Below are 19,685 nucleotides of genomic sequence, written 5' to 3' on the forward strand. Positions count from 1 at the left end.
CTGTGCCTTCCGCTCGGTTCCTTCAACAAACAATTGGTGCGCCTCCCCTGCCCGCCCCCTCCACGTGTGCCCACGTCCGCCAGGGGCACGCCCCAACCCTGAGCCTCCGACCCCCCTCACTCACCCCACAGACCCCGCTCCCTGGCCTGCAGCTCCACCTGGTCTGGACCGACTCCAAGCCCGCTCTGCGGCACTTTGCACACGCCTGTGCACCGAGCGTGCAAGTCACACGCTACCGGTGACCCCGGCACACGCTGCCCTCACTGCGACGCACTCAAGACCCACCCCCACCCCGAGACCACGGCTGTCACCTGAGACTGGGGTCCCTCTGGGGGCGTCGAGCCGAGAGACACAACCAAGCCAGAGAACGGGAAAAGGAAGGGTTTTACCTGCAACGAGGAAGGAGAACCCTGGAGCCTTCCCAAAGCCACGTCTCCCCCAACGACAGCACTGGGGAGGGTGGAAGCGAAGGGGGCGCACAGGCACCGAGGGCCTCGCGCCGACGGGACTCAGCGTGGAGTCGGGGCAGAGGGCATCTGAAGGTGACCGAGTGCAGGTCAGGACGCGAGGCCGGCCGGGGTCGGCACCTCCATGCTCTGGCTCGGGTCGGTCCCGCATCTGAGGGCTCAGAGGGGTTTGGATCCTGCCGAGCTCACGGCTCCAGGGTCCGTCTTCCCTTGGGAACCAGCCCTGGGCGTCGTGCCCCTGATCCACTGTCCCTCGCGTGACTGGGTTCTCTCCTGTCTCACGTGGCTGTTTGTCCTTCTCTGCTTCTGCGGGACGGCCGGGGTCCTGAGATGACTTTGCTTATGTCCAGAAAGCTATGTCTGTCTGTCTTTTCCCGGGAACCCTCGCCTGTTCATGCACAGTCCCTCCAGGGCTTGGTTCCCCCTTGCTCTTCCTCCTCCCCCAGAGCCACACCTCAGCTGCTGGAGCCTCACGAAGACTCAAACCACGTGCTCCACAGACGACCAGAGCCGACCAAGGGACCAAGCCTGCAAACACACACGCCCACGTCCCCAGACAAAGGACAAGTCTTATGGGGGAAACTGTCCTTCAGGCCAGCCGGCGGCCCCCACGGCACCCGGGCACGGCAGGCTCCTTCCACCCCGAGCAGACCTGTGCACGCGCCCTGCTTCGACATCCCCAGAAAAGCTCCGCTTGGTCTGCATGCTCTCGGTGTCGCGGGCGGAAACGTCTTCAGGTCCCCGTGCCCAAGAGACACCCGCCTTTCTCTCCCTTGACAGCAAAGTTCAGTTCTTAAAGAAAGTCTGGGTTTTCCTCCCCCAACATTTTATTATGTAAATTTCCACACATCTGGGAAAGTTGAAAGCATCACGTGCGACCACACTCACCCCTGCGTCTAGCTTCCGGGATCAGCGCGCGGCAGGGTCTGCTCTGTCACCACCCCTCCGTCCCTCTGTCCGTCACCAATCCACCTTCCTTTGTGACGCGTTGAGACGTGAGCCGCAGCCCTCAGGACCCGTCACCCGCGAACACCGCAGCTTGCTCGTCACTCGCTGGGGTTCAAGGTTCGTTTCCAGCTTCTCTTTGGGGGAGGAGCGGTGAAGTGAGGATCCCCAGAAAGGCAGAGATCTTAGGTGCACGGTGGGGGGGGGGTCTGGCCAGCGGGGTCCATCTGTGTAACGCAGACCCCCCTCGGGACACAGAATGGGACCCCCTCCCCGAGCGTTCCCAGGGCCCTTCCCAGCCAGCCCTGCCCCACGTCCCAGAGCCACCATCCTGACCTCTCAGCGTGGACCAGGTCCGCCTGGAGGTTGGTGTAAGCAGACCAGCACGGCTGCTACGTTGTGGAAGGCTTCCTAATGCGCTCCTACTTCCCGCTGATGTCATCATGCTGTACACGTCCCTCTGGCCACCTGCTGAGGCCACCCAAGGTCTTTCCCATCTGGGTCTCTCAGGAACAAAGTTGCCTCCGGCTTCCCCTCTGGGGCGCAGCCACGTTTCCGTGTCCTGGGCAGCAGGGGGCGGCCGCGAGCCAGTGGAAGGGAAGGCAGGTGTGCTCAGCAGGGGGGAAACACCCCTGCCCGCAGCCGTTCTTTACACAACACATCAGTGGATGCGTCAGAAGGACACGCATCACCGACCGCTGAGCTGGTTATCCGCGCGTGGAGGAGGGCTGGACGAGGAGAGGAGGTGGAGGGCCCATCTGACTCACCCACGTCGACGGGACACTCGTAGGCATCTTCCTGCGGGACATCACATGGATGCAAGTGACACAGGCAAGGGGTTCCCCGTTCCTACCCACACAGCAGCACTCGGGAGTCATACAGTGACAGCGTCCCAGATCCTTGGCTTCCCTCCCGTGGCTGAGCTTAGACGTCTGAAACACAAAGGAAGCTGCCCAAGATCTCCTGTTAACCTGATGCCTTAAGGGATGCCTGAGGCCCGTAAGCACGCAGGCAAAAGCTCAGGAGCCCAGTGCCTCCTCTAGGAGATCACGTGGGAAAGGTGGGGCCCACGCGCCATTTTAAAAAGCCAGGGTGCAGACCACCAGGAGGCAAGATCTGCCGTGCAGGACAGGCCTGCCCTCGGGCCGCTGAAGCACTAGGACGGTGTCCTCCTGGGGCCCTCCACGCCCGCCACCGTCCCCTGCATCCCCCTCAGGCTCTCCACGCCGCTGCCCCGTGTCCCCTGCGTTCCCCTAGGAGCCTCCATTCCGCCATCCCCCGCGTCCCCCCGGACCCTCCACGCTGCCATCCCCTGCGTTCCCAGCAAGTGACTCTTCCCAGTCTCGGAAAGAGGTGTCAGGGTTACCATTATCTGCGGGTGACTGATGGGAACAGTGGGGGAGGCCTAGGAATGCCCTTCTCTCTCTTTATCACGACCTCAGGCAGAAGTCCTGCCCTTGGAGCTGTCCCATGGGAGGGACAATGGGGCCCCTTGGGGGTCAGCTTCTCCCTGGGGTCAGCCAGAAAGGGGCCGCAGCCTGAGGCCAGATGGTGCCTCCAGGCAGGTGGGCCGCCCAGGAGCCTGTTTGGTCCACTCCACTTCCTGTGAGGCACAAGGAGAGTGTCCAAGGGAAATGGTGGGCCCCTGGGTCAACGGAGACAGAGGACATCTGCCAGCCAGCTTGTGGACCAGTGGCCAGCTCCCTCCCCAAGGATGAGCACAGACTGGCGCTCCCAGGGCGAATTCCCAGGAGGGCTGTGGTCACCTTCTCCCCCAGCCGCAGAGGCAACGGGGGCTCGGGAAGACAGCCAGGTGTTATGCATGAGAGTGGTGTGGGCCGCACACCCGGCAGGTTGGGGGTGGGGTGGGAAAACGCAGAGGCTGGTCCAGGGAGGTCCAGAGGAGGCAGGCCATCAGGAAGGAAGGACAGAAACTCTGAGCAGCTTTCCTACACAGGATGGGAAGCCCCACCTGCGCCTCTCCTTTTCTTTCCCCAGAAGGATAATGTTAAGGAGTAAAAATGTGGTGGATATGGAGGGAAGACACCGAGGGGTGCCCTGGCTCCCGCTCGGCACAGGGAGGGGCAGTGAGGAGGGTGCCAGCAAGGAGTCCGTGGATGGTGGCCGTGGACAGTGTGGCCTTGGACAGTGTGGCCACGGATGGGACAGTGTGGACAGTGTGGCCATGGACAGTGTGGTTGTGGATGGGATGGTGTGGACGGTGTGGCCATGGACGGTGTGGTTGTGGATGGGACAGTGTGGATGGTGTGGCCATGGACGGTACTCACAGCCTTGAGTGGGGGCCGGGCACTTGCTTTAATTCCTGGACGCTGGTTGCTGTCTGGTAGAAGAATGCCTCTGGCAGTGGGTTCAAGGTGGTCAGGGGCGTGAAGGGAGGGAAATCAAAGAAGAAAAAGTGAAACTCTTGACTGGGGCGGTGCACATGGAATGGGGACATGTGTGTGTCCATTACCAGCTGGTTACCTCCAGACCCAGCAGGTGAGCAGGAGAGAAGGACCCCAGGTGGCTAATCCCAGGCTGGCATGTGGCCCGGGGGTGTCCAGGGTGATGCGAGAGCCCGAGGGCTGGCTCGGGAGTGAGTTCTGCGGTTGTCCAAGCCCAGCGCTCACCCTCAGCTGGGAGTGACACCACCCTCAGTGCTCCTGGGTGGGTGGCCCTCGGCTCCCGTGGGCATGCACAGTCTTTCTGGCCAGCTCCACCCACCCCAGTCCTGGGAAAGCGTCTGGCCAAGGAAACAAGCCACTGGTGGCTGGTTTTATCCTCCTAAGGTACCGCGCTGGCTTTGAGCTCAAGAGCGCGGCCCTGGTGGGAATCCTGGGCCCTGCCGGTGTGCCACCCAGCTCCACTCTGGGCACTCGGGCTCCTGACCTCCCACCCTTCCCCGCCCTGTTCCCAGTCCACACACTGCTGCCCCTCATGCTCCCTCTGGTCACTCCCTGGCCCCCAGTCCTGGAGGAGCCTGCTGTGGTTCCCAGACTGTGTCCGCTGCACCTGGGGTCATTCCACAGCAACGTCCAGCTCCCGGAGCGCCAGCAAAGCCTCCTCCCCTCCCCCTGCCGCGGCTCAGCGAGCTCCTTTTCTGCCTCCCACACTTGGTGTGACCACCTCTTCTCTAGCCACCTGAGCCAGCCCGTCCCTGCAACTTTGGTGGGTCCCTCTTCTTCTGTCGGGCATGTCATGGCCTTCCCTGCAGAGTCCGACCCTGGCCCCTCCAGACGATGCCAGAAAGAGCCCCACTGATCTGCACATAGGACAGAGCCAGGCTAAGCAGGGCCGAAGTGCTGGGGGTCAGAACTCCACCACGCTGGCTGTGGTCAGGGGGCTTCCACGAAGCCCCCTTAGTGCACCACTGCCCCCAGCCCCCCAGGCTCATCACTGACCCTGTCTTGGGGATCCAACATTCGCTGAGAACCAGCTCATCACTGCACCTGTCTGTGTCCTCCTTGCAAAACGGGGAGCCTGTACCTCCCACCGCTGCCTGGGGGCACGACTACCTTCAGCCCTGCCGCTTCCGGTCAGGACGACGCATGGCCTCCGCGTGCCGGCCTGACCCTGGGGGTGCTGGTCACAGCAGGCTGCGGAGCTCAGCCAAGGGCGGCCCGGGTTCCTGAGCACGTTCAGGTCATTCAGGAGCCGGCTCCGTCCCCTCCAGGACACACCAGCCCCTTAGCCTCTTTCCCCGGGGCCCCTGCGGCGGGCACGGCGGCCGCGCGCCGGGAGCTGGAGCCACAGTCTGAGCCTCTGGGTGTGGCTGCGGGCCACATCTGTGCTTCTCTGGTCTCCCTCCGCGGCCGCCACGTGCCGGGGCCACAGGGCAGTGTTTGCTCCGCCTGCGGGCCGCGCCACCTTGTTTGTTATCACACAGCCTCTTCTCGGACGAGCAGCTGAGCTGTTGCTTCACGCGGCCAGAGGTGAGTCAACAGCAGCCTCCGGCCCCTGGGACTGCTGTCTAGCCCTTGGCAGGAACGGGCCTCTGCTCTAGGGACTCCTTCCTGTTTTGAACATTTCCAGGCGAGGGCCGGCCAGGCTCCCGTCACCTGACGCCCTTCCTTTGGAAAGACCGGCTCCTTACGCACCAGGGACACGGAGTGACAGCTGGTTGTTTACAGTTCTGATGGTTTCGTCACGCCGACTCCCAAAAATAGCCCGGCACAGTACAGACATCCCTGGGAACTCGTGGAAAAGCTTGTGCTCTCCTGGAAGAGAAAGGGAAACAGAACGGTCAGCGCGGCGGCTCGTTCCCCAGGACGGCGTTTTCTCGAGGGTCTAGAAAGGCAGCGGATCAGCCCTCCTCTGGGGCCGGACGTTCTGTCCTCAGGGTCAGCGGCAGGCAGAGCGGGGAGGGCTGCCCCAGGTCTCTAGGGAAACAAAGGGCTTGTATCCCCACCCCACCACCCCCAGAGACCGTGGCCAAGGCTTTCCTAGTCACTTCCAGAGCTTGCAAAACACCCCCGGGGCCTTCAGAATATTGTGCCCAGTGTAGCCCTGAGGACCCCGACCAGGCCCCCAGGAAAGCCGCGTGTGGGCAGGAGAGGGGCTGCAGCCCTTCCCCTGCACGGCCAGGGGCGGGGCAGGGCAGGGAGGGGAGGGGGGACAGATCGACTGTCCTCAGGATGGTCCTTCTGGATCTTTGGAGGCTCCAGGAATGCTGAGCCCCTGTCCCTTGAGGTCCCCTTTGGGGCACTGCCCATCCAGAGGCTTTGCCTCCATCCCCCGCCTGCCTTCCTGGGTCACCCTGCTAGGCCACGCCCCCCAGAGCTCCAGGGACCTGGCGACAGGGTGCGTGTCCCTCTCCAGCACAGTGCCTTCACGCGGGGCAAGGCCAGCGCCATGTCCAGCTCCGGGTGCTGTGACCGTGGCAGAGGCTCTGGGCGTGGGGGCCAGGTGGAAACCGTGCTCCCACCGGCCTCAGTGAGTGTGCAGGAGCTGAAAATGGAACCAGTCACCGTGGTGTCTCCTCGGGCGCACTCCCGGCCTCGTGGAAGGTGCCCCGTGGGTGGTCAGTGGGGAGCCTTCAGGGAGAGGGGGCGAGGGTGCTGAGGGCTCACGCAGGGAGTGACCAAGCACATGAGGGGCTGTGGGGGGCAGTGGGGGAGCCGTGAGGGGCTGCTGGACCCGGGGGCGGGCCAGGGAGGGGCGATCGTCACGCTGACTGGATTCCCTGGCTCCTCTTCCTATGTTTGGGGTTCCCGGTGAGGCGCCTGGTTTTCCTGGGACCAGTTAGGTGTTCCCAGTGCTGGTCCTTCCTCCGCCTCCCCCACGGAACCCACATGTCCTCCTCCCGTCTGAGTCACTTCATGTGACAAATCTGCTCTATTTCGGTAAAATGTACACTTGTAAAAAAAAATTAAAAACAAACAAAAAAAAACAACCACTGAAAAGGAGCAGTAATGCCGTCTGCGTGCGCAAGGCGCCAGGAGGCTCAGGCAGGGTCACGGATCTCTCTGGACCCACGGTGAGGCCTCAGGCTCTCAGCAAGCCCGGAGCTCCTGTCCGTCTTTGCTGTCACGAATGACGTCTCGCACACATCCCTGCGACATTCAGACGTGTCTCGATGTCTTGAACAAGTCGTATTGTAGTTATCCTTAGGTATTTTGTTCTTGTGCTCTCATGGGTGAGAAGTTTTCCACTTTCAAACCTGTTACTGCTAGTACTTGAGAAAGACCTGATTTTTATAGGCTTCCCTAGCAGCACACATTTTATTGAATTCTTATTTGTTCAGACTTTCTCCATTTATTGTCTTCAATTTTATTATTCTTGGTTAATCCATTGATTTCATTGGCAAATATGAGCTGAACACTTACCAAGTGTCAGGCCCGGTTCTACCCACATCGCGAGCAGGAGGACGAAACTCCTTCCCTCGGGCGGGCGCCTGGGAGCCTCAGTCGGTGGGGCGGTGGGGCGGTGGGGCGTGTTGGCCCCTGGATTTCAGCTCAGGTCATGACCTCGGGGTCCTGGGGTCAAGCAGGCTTTGTGTTGGGCTCCACGCTCAGTAGGGAGTCGGCTGAGATTCTCCTCTGCCCCTCCCCCTGCTCTCGCCCTCTCTCAAATAAATAAACAAATCTTTAAGAAAAGCAAAGGAGGACGCTGCCCTCCTGGAACCTTGGGGGCCAGTGAGCTGGGTCAGCACTCACAGTTCCACCTCTTCCTTTCCGGCATTTAAAAAATGTCACTGGTCGTGGCGCCTGGGTGGCTGAGTCAGTTAAGTGTCTGCCTTGGGCTCAGGTCATGATCCCAGGGTCCTGGGCTCCCTGCTCTGCAGGGAGTCTGCTTCTCCCTCTCCCTCTGTCTCAGATAAATAAATAAATCTTTAAAAAAACAAAACAAACAAAAAAAACAAATGTCATTCGTCCTTCCCGTCTGATTGCATTGCCCCCACTCTCGGGGGTGGCGCTGGTGGCGGGCTTGTCAGTGACAGAAGGGAACCTGCTCGTATGTCACAGTTACCCGCGATGTTGACTGCGGATTTCTGACAAACACCCTTCACGAGGAAGGAGCCGAAACCAGCCCTGGCTGATGCAGCGGAAAAGGAAAGTGTGGAAGGAAAATCGGAGAGCGTGCAGAATTGCTGGAAAGGCCCGCGTCCCAGCCTTCCAAACAGGCGGGAGCTGAGAGCAGCGACAGGCGGGACGGCACACGTGGTTCAGAGGGGAAGCCTGGCCTGAAGCCCGGCACCACACGGACACCCCCGTGTCCCCGCCCGGCCTGGCGGCAGGCTGGGACCCTGCATTTCTGTAGATGAAGGACTAGGAATTCGGGCTCTGAGGGGGCTCCCCGTGTAGGGCAGCCAACAATAGTTAATAAAGGTCTTGGACCCACCGGCCCCTCCCACGGTCCGAAGCGTGTTTTGGGGAGCGCGTGCGGTTTTTGTCATGTACGCTTTACGGAATTATTCTTGCTTCTAAAATGATGATTATTCTTGCTCTTTGATCTGTCAGGTATTCCTGAAGATGATCAAATGTTTTTCTTCTTTAGCTTTTAGTAAGTATGTCATTAGACCGTCCTTGCATTCCCAGGAGAGACCCTACTTGGTTGTGAGGCGGTAATCTCTAGAATTTAATTTGCTATCATTCGATTCAGGTTTTTTGCACGTGCGTTCCTCAGGGAAAATGGTCCAGTGTTTTTTCTTACTGTGGTATCACGATCCGAACTTAGTTTCAGGCTCCCACCAATGTCATAGGATGAACTGGTGACGTGCTTCCGTGTGACTCCAGCCTCGGAGCACAGGAACCATCCAGACGTCGAAGGTTCCCCAGAACTCTCCTGGACACCGTCTGCGTCGGACGCCTCTGGGGGCAGTGGTCACCTGGAGCTGTCCACCTCGGATGTCTCTGGAGCAGGAGGCTTTTTACTACCTTCCTGTTTTTCTGCCTCTCCAGAGTTTCTACTGTAGGGCCCCAGGCGGGCGGCCCCAGCCACTTGGGCAGGAAGACGATCCAGCAGCCGCAGGACCAGCTCTTTTCCTTCCCCTCAACCAACCGCCTAAGAAGAATTCCGATAGAGGACCTGCTCCGGGAGGAGTGTGGCCGGCGTGGGTGACCCGCACTGTGACGGGAACCAGGTCGGGGGGACGGGGGGGACCGGGCAGGGTCTGTCGGATCCCAGTCCTCGGGGTCCCACGGTGTCCCGGCGGCCGCAGATGTTTGTGACCCCAACACTGACTTTCTCACCCTCCTGGGCATTGCGTTCCTTTCCTATGACGTCCCAGACCCGCAGCCCCTTCTCCTGAGCTCACGATGACACAGGGACCTCCTCGTGCCCGCGTGTCTCTGGAATTTTCACGTGTGTGTGGGTTCCCCACACTCATGCCATTACATTTGATTTCCTCCCGTGAATCTGTCTCATGTCAGTGTGATTCTAGTCTGGCCAGAAGGACCTAGAAGGGGACGGGGAGTCTTGCTCTCCAGCAGATGCGGTAGCCAGCAAGATACTTGAACTCATGAGACTGCGCTCGCCCTGGACGTGACAGCAGCTGAGAGATGCTGGACACGTGGACAGCGGCTGGCAGAAGGTAAGATTTCTCTCCATGTGAGCCTCCTGGAATCTCTATCTGCGGAGTCGGAGGGAGAGAGTGGTGACAGTCCCCGTCCTCTCTTCCTAAATTCGGTTCTTAGGAGGAGACACTTGTGAGGCTAGCTCCTCGGGCCTAGCGACTCTGGTTAGATCTGGCCGATACTCTGGTTTCTGATCCACTTCCTCCCAGAGCTGGTCTTTGTTTTCCTTTGTGTCCTTGATGCAGTTTGTCCTGAAAAGGGATTCCCATAGGGCGGAAGGCAGGCGCAGGCCCTAGCTGCCGCTGCTGACCCAGCCCCACCGACGGGGAGTTCACGGCTCCCGCCAGCCCGCTGGCAGTGGGGACAGACTGCTGTGGGTTCCAGGCTGTTGCTAAGGGACATCGTGGAAGCCAAAGCCACAGAGGTGGTGGCCCAGCTGTTAGAGGGCTCCCCCCCTGCAGAAGACTCCTGTGTTGGGTACGTTGGTCACGGAATGGGTTAGGTTGACAGGTGACCTGCCAACCTCAAGAAACCGTCCATGCAGTGAGGTACGTGGTAAAACAGCACACGGTCCCCAACCCCCAGGCACGTCCTCGGTCTCAGTGTGGCCCCGAAGACCCAAGGCCTGAGTGGGAACACGGTGTGCGGTCTCCCCCTTCTGGAGGGTGCGCGTACCTGGTGCACCTACGTGGCCCATCGAGTAGGCTGGGGACCGCAGCCGCCTGCCCTGGCCAGCTCTCGGCTGTTTGTCGTGGGCGGTTCCCGCCCCCAGGAACGTGTCTCCACCTCCGCTGTTGGTTGGTGCTGCAGAGCCCTGTTCCAGGAGCGCCTGCCCGGCCTCCCAGACGTGGCTCTGTGGCTGCAGGTCTCCCAGTTTTGCGGGAGACCAGAGACGCCGCTTTCACCACAGGACCCTTACCACCCGGGGTTGAAGCCTTTGCTTTCTTAGATGAATTTTGGGAGTAAACTCTGGATCATGGGGGCTGCGCCATCCCTGCCCCGTCTGGACACGTCTTGGTCTTCGGTTAAGCTGTTAAAAGGCTTTTGGTTTGAGTCCCTGTGAATAGACCCTACTTGTCAATGGCCAGACAACGGATCCTTCAAACTGGCTACATTTAAAAGCAAAACTTCCTTTCTAGAGAGCTCTCGACGTGTGAGGATTGTATCATGCAGAAGTATGTCAGATCTTGGCCACTCATACAACCCTATAGCTAATAAAAATATAATGAAATATTTTTTAAAAAATAAATAAATCACATCCAGTGTAAACTCCTCTTCTTAAAACTCGGCCTCTGGGGCGCCTGGGTGGCACAGCGGTTAAGCGTCTGCCTTCGGCTCAGGGTGTGATCCCGGCGTTCTGGGATCGAGCCCCACATCAGGCTCCTCCGCTATGAGCCTGCTTCTTCCTCTCCCACTCCCCCTGCCTGTGTTCCCTCTCTCGCTGGCTGTCTCTATCTCTGTCGAATAACTAAAATCTTAAAAAAAAACAAAAAACTCGGCCTCATCTGCTGTTTCGACTTCCCTTTCCCTACAAGACTCACAGAGAGCACTCGGGCCTACACTCCAGGTTCAGCTCGTGCGGGCGGCTCGAGCAAACGCTGGAAGCTGAGCTAATCAAACACAGGCAGGGGGACTGGTGGGGGCCCTGCCATCCGGGCTGTGTGGCTCCACCAGCCACTGCGTCCCAGACCCCCCACCGCCAGACAGTCCCTGTCCCCCGACAGCAACCCAGCTTGGAAATTATAAATCCCCTTTACCTCTGCTTTGAAAATACTCTACCAGCCTTAGAGAGAAGTCACTCACGCCCTTCACAGACAAAACAGGAGCACGACTTCCCCGGGCCCTCCGACCACGGATCTTCCAAAGGCCAGTTACTCAGGAGCTAACAGAAGCCAGGGATCAGTTCCGTAGCCAGAAAGAAGGCTTCTGTGAAAATGCTTCATACACACTTTACAAAGATAGAATGTGGGGCACCTGGCTGCCTCAGTCGGTAAAGCCTGGGACTCTTGAGGTCAGGGTTCTTGGTTCAAGCCCCACATTGGGTGTAGAGATGACTTAAATAAAAGCTTAAAAAGCACACACATATAAAGATATATGTCTTTTGATTCTCATTTTAGCTAAAAATCCACCTGATAGAAAACAAACATTAGTTAAAGATGGTCCAATCTCTTGATATTCAGGCTGTAATCCAGTTCTTTGGGAATTAGAGACAACTGCCATTGTCTTCCAAATCTCTACGAAGCCAGGAATGCAGCCCTGAAATCAAGTCCAAGCCCACAGGCCTTTCCCGTCCCCACACCTCACCTGCTCCTCTCAGAACACTTGCGGGTTTTATAAAAGACCAGGGTATGGGAACAAAATGGTCCTGTACTTAAGAAAAAGGATACATTTTAAATAGCAATTACTCTGAAACTTCTAGAGAAAAAACTCTTTACATCCTTTCTCTGTCCCTTAAAATTATAGATGTTTAAAACGTAAACACAGCTCGGAATCACCTGAGACTGAAGGAAAAGAAGGAGGAAGAGGTCTTTTTAAACAGCAATCGGCTAAAAGGGCCCAGACTTTGGCGCCTCTCCACCCTGCAGAGGAGCCCCGCCTCCACCGAGGAACGTGAGCTGCTCCCCCTGCGTCTGTAGGATGTAGATTCTCTACGTCCTGCCCCTCCCGCTCCTCCAGGACCCCGAGAGCCTTTCTTTGAAATGCGAACTTCCAGGAAACATGTTCCTCCATGTTCCAAGGAAAATAGAGGAGGTATTGAAAATTGGGCCCACGCCGTCCTGTGCACGAGCACGAGCGGGCTTCGCTATCTCGTCTAGGGGTGTCCGTGCACGTCGTAAATGTGAGGTGCTCTCGGCCGCCAGCGGGGACTGCAGGAGAGCGCCCCGAGAGCTCTAGTTAGGGGTCTGATGGCAGGTGCAGGTGAAGAGGGGACACTCCAAAACGCAGACGAAAACTAAGGGGGGGGGGTGTCAAGTTCACATGATCTGGGAACTAGTCGCTCCTAAAGCAAATTTAGGGATGTTGGTTCAATTAAAACAGACGTGTCGGGGCGCCTGGGTGGCTCAGGGGGTTAAGGGTCTGCCTTCGGCTCAGGTCATGATCTCAGGGTCCTGGGATCGAGCCCCACATCGGGCTCCCTGCTCAGGGGGGAGTCTGCTTCTCCTTCTCCCTCTGCCGCTCCCCCCACTAGTGCCCTGTCTCTCTCTCTCAAATAAACAAATGAAATCTTTAAAAAAACCCCAAACTTCTCAATAGTAAAGGAGCTAAGTTTTGCTAACAACTATATAACCCCGCGTACTTGTCTTTGGAATCTCTTATCGTCACCTTGGTTAAATCAGTTTTGAGTTTTGTAATGATCTGCAATCCAATTTAGACTCGTGCTATAGATTCCTGAGTTGTTGCTGTTTTTAACAAGCTTCTCAAGATTTAAATTGTAAATGAAGTCTCTTTGACCCATTGGGCCTTTTTATTTGGTGTGTTCAGTTTCTCCGGAAGCCTGTACTGCGGGGTCATGATGTAACTCTTGTAGAGGTGAACACAGTTCCTGAAGTTTTATATGTTCTAATCCAAGGTCATCACTGGGTATTTTGTTTATTAAAGGGTTGTGTGTCACAGAAATAACGTGATTTCCTCGCCAGCCACATTGCCACCTCTCCTCAAATCTCTAACCGTGTCCCTCCTGAGTTTTTGTCGTTTATAATTGTTCTTATTCCCTGGCAAAATGAGTTTCATCTTCAAGGTGAGTCATATAAAGGACTTAGGACAAATACAAGTATTTGATAGCTTTAAAATCTTAAAACTGGAATGGGTAAGAATTTCCAGAACTAACTAACAGCTGCATTCAAACTGAACAAGAATTAGTAACCGGGGACTAAATGAACTAAAACGATGATTATAGTTTTGTGACTCTTGTTTGAAACATTGCTGCTTCTCTAATGTGTACTCTCCCAGATTAAGGAAACTGCTCTTAAGATATCCATGACTTACAAAAACATGATTAAGTATTCATTTGTGAACAAATGGAAGCCTTTAACTTTTCTCTCTACCTGAACCCTCAGAAATTCAAAAGGTCTCCACAAGTATTCTTTCTTCCAGGCAATCCTAGTCATTTGCAGAAACTCTGTAAGAATCTGTTCTCCTTGGGACACCTGGATGGCTCAGTCGGTGAAGCGTCTGCCTTCAGCTCTGGTCATGATCGCAGGGTCCTGGGATCGAGTCCAGCATCCGGCTCCCTGCTTCTCCCTCTGCCTGCGGCTCCCCCTGCTTGTGCTCTCTCTCTCTCTGACAAATAAATAAATAAAATCTTTAAAAAGAGAGAGAGAGAACCTGTTCTCCTTGTAACAGGACACCATTGGAAACAGTGGTCATTTTATCAAGGCTTTGACTGGAATGTCACATTTGAGAGAGAGACTTGTATAGACTCAGATATGACCAAACAGCTTTCAGGAACTAAGGCTGACTGTATGAAACCTGGAGCCATAAAGCCCCTTGGAAATGTTGGCCGGATTCCTTGCTTACAGAGTTCCCAGCAGCCTCACCAGGTGAGTAAAGAATGTCACTTCCTGGCAGGTGCAGGAACCTCAGGCTACTTTGGGGACCTCGTGGAGAGGAATCCGCCCACATCTACAGGAATCGCAGGCATGTCTGATGGCAAGTGCTTGGCTTGGCTTCTGGCCTGGACAGGCTCCTAAAAGTTCACCCTAGAGATTCCTTATAAAAGTTCCAGCAAAACAGATTCTGAAAGAGCTGTATGATCTGTCACTATCCTTGCTTATAAATTATTAAGCCAAGTTTGTTAAAATTGGACTTGTTTTACAATGAATTAGTCCTGATTTGGCTATCTCCAATTAAAAATGAGGGATAGTATAGAGAGAAAATGTTTCAATAACTTATCTTTGTAAAGATTAAATTTCAATACTATTATAAACCAGGCTGGATCTCTTCTGGCTTCCTCAAATGTCTGGCTATGGCTCTCCAGCTGAGATTTCCAATCTTCTTCCATTCTCTTGACTTAAAGTCATTTAAAAACTAAAACTGGCTTTTTCCCCTAAAGCCCTAAAAACTGAGCCCGGCCAACCTGAGGTAAACTTCAGAGAAACAGCTTTCCTATTTCTCCACAACAGCTCATGTACAGATGATCCTTGTGCTTTTTATTCTGTGGGGATAATAACAGGACCCCGTGGGTATATGATTATTCAGGATTAATTCCCGAAAGATCATATAACCCTAAGTAGCACCTTGACCAGTTCTGTGTGGCTGAGATGATTAAGTTTTTCCTTAAAAGCCAGAGTGTACTCCACTCCGTGGGGTTAACTGTGGGCTTGTGGAGGTAACGGATGACCCCACTTTCTGTATGATTCAATTAGAGGATGCACTTGGGGATTCCCTTATCTCTTGAGGCAAGTCCTCTCCCACTTGCCAGTGATTCCTTGTAATCAAGATATTGCTAAGGCTGGACCTCAAACAAAAAGGGCTTCTTGATGGTTTCATCCCTCATAGTCATATTTATCCTAGAAGCCACCTCTATTGATGTATAATTGCAAGTAAAGCATTTAGCCAAGCATACAACAGTCCTCCTGGTAAAGGGAGCCTCAAAGCTCACTGCGGGACAGTCCCTGAGTGTAATGACTTCATATCAGGCCCAGTGTCTTAGAGACCAGAGGCCACCAATGGATGATGGGAGGCTGACTTATTAAATACCAGGCTGTGCTTATAGATATGCCTGAAATAATACATAAAACCTGTCAAACTTAAAACCCAGTCACCCTTATGCCTGGACCTGACCATCGTACTTCCACAGAGCATTACTGTTCAGAGGTTATTGATCTTGTTTATTCTAGTCGACCGGATTTAAAAGACGCCCCTATCAAAAAGGCAGATGACATTTGGTTTACCAATGGCAGTAGTTTCATAGAAAAGGGGGTAAGAAAAGCGGGTTATGTTATAGTCAGTCTAACTCTGACTGTTGAGGCCAAAGCCCTGTCAGCAAACACGTCTGCCCCCAAAAGCAGGGTTAATCGTGCCCACCTATGCTTTATAATTGGCGAAAGTCTTAAAAATGAATTTTTATACTGACTCCAAATACGCCTCCCAAGTCCTATGTGCCCATGGAGCAATTTGAAGACAAGGGGATTATTATCAAGCCATAACTCCCCAATCAAATATGGGCCTGAAATTATACAAATTCAAAGGATAGCCCTCCAAAACTGAATAGTCCTTGACAATCCTGACTGCACTTCAGAAAAGCCCAGTATTATACGACTGGCTCCTGGCTGGGACCCAACGGCTCTACGGCTATAAGTCGTGTCCATGGCTTCCCCTGGGCTGGAGAGCCCGCTGTACTCTGGGTTTTGCCTCGATGCACAGACGCATTATTTTTTAATTTTTTTTAAAGATTTTATTTATTTATTTGACAGAGATAGAGACAGCCAGCGAGAGAGGGAACACAAGAAGGGGGAGTAGGAGAGGAAGAAGCAGGCTCCTAGCAGAGGAGCCTGATGTGGGGCTCGATCCCACAACGCCGGGATCACACCCTGAGCCGAAGGCAGACACTTAACTGCTGTGCCACCCAGGCGCCCCGCACAGACACATTATTAACACTGTTGCCAACCCAGCCAACCTTCCAAATTTAAAACAATGGTGGACCCGTTCTGTGTCTCATTGGTATGACCACCTAGCACCCGTCTTTGTTCCCTCTTTGGGACGGGAGGGTGTTGTTTGACACATGGAAGCTCTTAATAAGCACATAGTCAGAGCCATTTCTCTGCTAAATACCGAAGTAACACAAATGCGTGAAGCCACTCTACAAAACAGGACGGCGTTAGATGCTGTAACTGCCACACAAGGTAGAATGTAGGCTGGCATGAGCACACAGCGCCGTGTGTACGTTCCCGACTTCCACAAAAGTACCTCTGGGTTTCTAACAGACGCGAATACTCAAAGTGGCGCTTTAAACATCCCCTCTCGTTCCTTTAATGATTGGTTAAAACTCTTGGACTGGAGGAAAATTACGGTCAACTATCAATGGGCGTTTTTATCAGGCTTCTTTTCTTCTCATTTTTAACTCTATTTTGTTGTCTTTCCAGTGCCTGCCTGCCGAGCGCCAAGACTCCTTCCCCTCTGTAACGTCAGCCAACAGACGAGCCTTTCTACTCAAGGAGGCCCATCCACGTTGTCCGCGTTGGATTCGCCTGCCTCCCCCTTTCGTAACTCCCCTATGTGCTCCCCAACTGGGGACCCGCAGGTAGGGACACCTCTACGCTCCTGTTCAGCAGGAGGATGTTATGGAAGAAGAGACGGTCCACCTTCACTGACAAGTCCTTGGGGCAGACGGAGTAGAATATTCCTCCTGAAACTCCCAACTGCCTTAATGTTAATGCCTCGCTGGAGGGGAAAACAACCTTAACTTGACAGTGGCAAGGTCTCCAGTATTTTGTCGGTCCTCCTTAGCATACGTAAGTTCTTTTGAAAACCTCCTTTTTTCCTTACCCCAACTGCCAAGTATATAATCAGTCACCCCTCACGACCCGGGGCAGCAGCTCTTTCTGACGGGGTCTTGTCCCTGTGCTTTAATAAAATCACCATTTGGCACCAAAGATGGTGCAAGAATTCTTTCTGGGCTGTCGGCTCCGGACCTCACCCTACCAAACCTCGCCTACCTTCCAAAACCACATCATTAGGGCAATATCTAGATGTAAACAGGGAAGTTCGAAAGGCTTTTAGAAAAGAAATCTTGGAAGGGAGGGCCTGCGTGGTCGGTTCCAGGGCAAAGGAAGGTCGATGCAAGTAAATCGAGGAGTCACGGCGCAGTGTTTTCTCTGTTAAAAGAACCAAGTTTTCCTCAACTATTGATGAAAAATTATCGATGAAAGTTTTGAGTTAATGAAAAATTATCGATGAAAGTTTTTCTTTTCCTTGAAAGTTATCCCCCCTTCCCTCATACAAAGGATTCTATGTTTTGGCAACATATTTTCCTCTGTTTACCACGGCTTTGACAACTTAAGGAAACTGAGTCTCAGCATTTCAAGAGCTACACTGTGCTCCCACTACGGAAGGGTCTTGCGTTTCTCTTTATCTTTATTGTCACTGTGGTGAAACGAACACCTGCTACGGTTCATAACGACTTGTAATCCTATTTAATCAAATGTTCAAACCTTTCAATGTTTTGTTTGGAAATACTTCCTAAAATCAAGTTCTAAAATAAAGTCTTGGGTGGGGGGGCACTTGGCTGGCTCAGTTGGAAGAGCATGTGATGCTTGATCTCAGGGTTGTGAGTTCGAGCCCTGCATGGGGTAGGGAGCTTACTTAAAATAAATAAATAAATAGGGTGCCTGGGTGGCTCAGTCGGTAAAGAGATGAAGCACCTGCCTTCGGCTCAGGTCGTGATCTTGGGGTCCTGGGATCGAGCCCCACAGCAGGCTCCCTGCTCAGAGGCGAACCTACTTCTTTCTTTCTCTCTCTCTCTCTCTCTAATACATAAAATCTTTAAAAATGTAAATCAATAAATAAAGTTACAACCCAATATAGTTCTTTAAAAAAATGAAATAAAGTATTTTTTTAAAGATTTTATTTATTTGACAGAGAGAGAGGCAGTGAGAGAGGGAACACAAGCAGGGGGAGTGGGAGAGGGAGAAGCAGGCTCCCCGCTGAGCAGGGAGCCCGATGCGGGGCTCAATCCCAGCACCCTGGGATCATGGCCCAAGCCTAAAGCAGACGCTTAATGACTGAGCCACGCAGGCACCCCTGAAATACAGTATTTTGACCACAATCTTGCTGAAATCTTCCAGAGAGCTCCTGGAACATCTTAAAGATTTTTTTGAGAAAGTAAACTAATGAGGCGTATTTGGTGTATTACATGGAAGCCTTGTTGAGCAGGCGATACTAGACCCTCGGAGAATGGATTTATGTGGATATGTTGTTAAAACAAGTGTTTTAAAAATCGTATGAAACTCCCAGAAGTCAGATATCCTGGGATGTTATCATCTTGAAGTGTTGTGTGTCACAGAAATAACCAAATTCCTTCATTGCGTTGTCCTGAGTTCCCATCAGACCTGTAAGCGAGGGCACGGTACACCTTCCACCGTTCGCGGACCATCCTGCTTTTACTCACGTGCTTTCCTGAGAGCCTCCTGCAACCGCGTTTCATGCTCGGCGAGTACAGGTTTCTAGTAACGTGAAGATCATAAACTGAGCTGGGTCAAAATCTTCACAACTAGTGAAAAAACGATATCCGAGAAGAACAAGAATCAATTCCCCAGGACTGAATGAGCTAAGGAGAACTATTCTAATTTTATGAATTTCTGCTGACGTTTAAAAAGTGTTTGTCTTGGGGGCGCCTGGGTGGCACAGCGGTTAAGCGTCTGCCTTCGGCTCGGGGCGTGATCCCTGCGTTATGGGATCGAGCCCCACATCAGGCTCCTCCGCTATGAGCCTGCTTCTTCCTCTCCCGCTACCCCTGCTGTGCTCCCTCTCTCGCTGGCTGTCTCTATCTCTGTCGAATAAATAAATAAAATCTTAAAAAAAAAAAGTGTTTGTCTTTCCAGATTTTAGACAACTTTTTATCTTCAGCCGATTTACAGACAATTGATAACATATTCCTTTGCGAACAAACGAAACATTCACCCTGTCTCTGCACCTGCACCCCGCAGAGTTCAGGAACTCAGCGAGCATGTTTGTGTCCTGTTCGGTGTGTAAAAGGACACAGGTGGGAGGCTGGCTTGTGGACGGGGATTCTTGCCGTACTTACGTCAATAATCAGGTCAGGTTTCCTCAAAACTAGACTTGTTTTGTCAACAAATCAATGTTAATGGGAAAATCTCTGGTAAAAATGAGGGTGATTATAGATTGTAGAAATTTGCTTCTAATACTGTTCACCGTGAACCGGACTGGACGGATGTCCTCAGGCAGCCTCCGCCGCCGCCCGGCTACAATTCTGAGGCTGAACGTTGTTTTCTCACCTTTCTGACTTAGAATCACTGCAGAATAAAAGCTGCCCTTCTCCCGGAAGCCCTGCAGACTGAACGCGAGCAACCTCGATTAAAACAGTAATAATGATGGTAGGCCAGCGGTAATATCCTTTGTAACCGCTTACATTTACGACGTAGAGTAGAAGTTAAATGTCTACTTTAAGAGTGGAAGGCGAATTTTTCACAGTTCTTTCAGGGGGTGCAGGAGCAGAAAAGTTTGATGACAACTGCCTTAAAAACAGCCCTGTCTCTGGGGCAGGAAAGGTGAGAGCAGGGGTCAGGTGCGCCGATCT

General features: G+C 53.7%; 2 long non-coding RNA genes across 4 annotated transcripts; one reads left to right on the forward strand and one right to left on the reverse strand.

Annotated features, from left to right (window-relative positions):
• Positions 1 to 1,270: 1,270 nt before the first annotated feature.
• On the reverse strand, positions 1,271 to 5,378 carry LOC103658421. 3 transcript variants are annotated; one of them, XR_567164.2, is made up of 4 exons: positions 4,928 to 5,378; positions 3,701 to 3,770; positions 1,749 to 2,210; positions 1,271 to 1,549 (listed from the first exon to the last, which is right to left on the reverse strand). It is a non-coding gene; the product is annotated as an uncharacterized LOC103658421 (long non-coding RNA). The 3 variants fall into 3 exon arrangements; XR_567167.2 differs by lacking the exon at positions 3,701 to 3,770 and having other exon boundaries at positions 4,928 to 5,375; XR_567169.2 differs by lacking the exons at positions 3,701 to 3,770; positions 4,928 to 5,378 and adding an exon at positions 4,814 to 4,905.
• Positions 5,379 to 8,831: 3,453 nt separating this feature from the next.
• On the forward strand, positions 8,832 to 10,643 carry LOC103658415. The gene is made up of 3 exons (XR_567159.2): positions 8,832 to 8,994; positions 9,284 to 9,444; positions 9,673 to 10,643. It is a non-coding gene; the product is annotated as an uncharacterized LOC103658415 (long non-coding RNA).
• Positions 10,644 to 19,685: the final 9,042 nt, after the last annotated feature.

This window comes from Ursus maritimus, unplaced genomic scaffold (genome assembly GCF_017311325.1).
Source record: "Ursus maritimus isolate PB19 unplaced genomic scaffold, ASM1731132v1 scaffold_7, whole genome shotgun sequence".
NCBI classification, from domain to species: domain Eukaryota; kingdom Metazoa; phylum Chordata; class Mammalia; order Carnivora; family Ursidae; genus Ursus; species Ursus maritimus.